Source organism: Mastomys coucha, chromosome X (assembly GCF_008632895.1).
Source record: "Mastomys coucha isolate ucsf_1 chromosome X, UCSF_Mcou_1, whole genome shotgun sequence".
Taxonomy (NCBI): domain Eukaryota; kingdom Metazoa; phylum Chordata; class Mammalia; order Rodentia; family Muridae; genus Mastomys; species Mastomys coucha.
In genome coordinates, this window is record NC_045030.1 from 42,328,050 (window position 1) to 42,330,095 (window position 2,046).

Consider the following 2,046-nt stretch of genomic DNA (forward strand, 5'->3'; position numbering starts at 1 on the left):
AGCAAAAGGTTTACCGTACAAAGATGTTGGGGTACTGAGTACGTTGGAAGACTTGGTCCAGCTCTTGAAGTTTCAACTCGCTGAAGGCATGGCAGATCATGTGGATATCAGGATCATCTTGTAAATGCTGGGTCTTTGCTGTGGCTTGTTGGGTTGCCTGATCCTGGTTTCCGTTGCCTTTGTTTTTGTCTTCCTTCTTGATTTCAGGAGCTCCTGCAACCAGAAAAGCAAAAACTACTGCCTTCTCCTGCTGCTCTTCCCAAATCAGATTTAGGCCAACTTTGGTCACCACAATCACCTCCTCCCCCAACATTTATCATAGGTGGCTTCACTTGTGAAAAGGATAAAGACACATGAAGATGCCAAGAGGCAGATAGAAAAACCTAAAGGCTGCCACCAAGGCATAGTAGCACCTGCGGCGTCTCTACTCTCCTATCCACATGTGTAGGTCATGTACCTGTTTTTCTTTTTTTGGGGGGGGGTAGGTATACCCTCCGAATTCCCCCAGAGGTTTCTCTGGGAACACATGTCCGCCAATTTCTCTACTGTAGCCCAAGTACCAACCTTTAGCTTTATCCGAAGAAGGGTCAGTTCTGAGGCTCTGGTAGCTGGTGTTCTGGTGTTCGAACTTGCGGGGAGGATCCATTTTTAAAGGTGGCTTTGAATCTTTAGGAGCTTGGAGCTCGCTCACCTGGTCTGCTCTGCAAGATGGCAGCTAGACCCTCCTCCCGCTGCGCCGCCGCCAACTGTTCTGCTCCAGGCTTTGAGAGGCCAGTTTAAGGGGACTGTACCTATTATGACGTGCACAGGGCTGATGACGGGACAACTGTGACATGCATGACGGTGGGGATTGGATAACTTGCAGGCATGCACTGCACTGGATTGGACAGGCTAGGACAGGCATAAGGTTTGTGATTGGATGGGCAGTGATGATTTGGAGCTGCAGATTGTACTGCCTAGGGGATCCTGGCCATGAGGCTTGGACGGCTGTGACAGGCAGAGCTTGGACAAATTGCAGGCATGTGATTGGTCAGGCTGGGACAGGAATACGGTTTGTGATTGGATAGGCTGTGATGCATTTGCAGATGCATATTGGAATGTCCAGGGGCTCCCTCCCGTCCCTGAGGATTGGATAGCTGAGACAGGGGCACATAAGGTTTGTGATTGGATGGGCTGTGATGCATTTGATGCTGCAGTTTGGACTGTCTAGGGGGTCTTCTGTCCCTAGGGTTTGGATGGGCGGGGAGGCACATTCACACAATCCTCAGGGTTGGAGGGCTAAAATGTGCATATGTGTGATGCTGGGGATTGGGCAGATTGCAAAGGGCATGATATTGTGAGATCGAGTGACACGCTTCCGGGTGTGGCTGTTGGGAGGGAAAACCTGTGTCTTGTGGGGGGAGGGGCAGAAGAGCGAGACTAAGGGTGAAATCTCGCGAGAGCCTCTGAGCTCGCGGAGAAAAGCCCTCCCTTCAAGGTGCGCACGTGCAGTTACAGTGCGCATGCGCACTTACAGTGCGCAAGCGCATTTATGGTGTGATTTCTTTCTTGCCTCGAGCTACACAGAACTGGAAGACCTAGTTTCTCAAAGCTCAGGTACTTTGGAAGGAAGAATTTGCCCCAGGGTTCTGGCCCATTTTCTCCTAAAGTGTCTAAGTTGTAAATAAGAGGAAACAATCAGGCAGCAGTTTACTAGCTAAGAGTTTGCCCAACCACTTATGAGAAGCTGAGGGCACTAAGGAAGGCAAAGTGTCCAGGAAAAAACTACACCCTGACAAGCAGTTCAAAGCACTTAGCTGGGGCATTTTGACCCTGAGTTTCTAGAACAGGGTTGGGTACTTCTCCAGGAGACTTTTCACTGGTAAAACTGACTGAGGGGTCAGTTCCAGGTTAAACCAGAAATGGAGCCAGCTAAGACAAGATGGAGGAAACTTTGCTTTGTCACAGTAATCAGATAAGAAGTGTGCAAGACATATAGAACAGTGATTTGAATCTGGGAAGTTAGCAAACACATCCTCCTCAATGGTCATTCCCTAATTTTTTTTT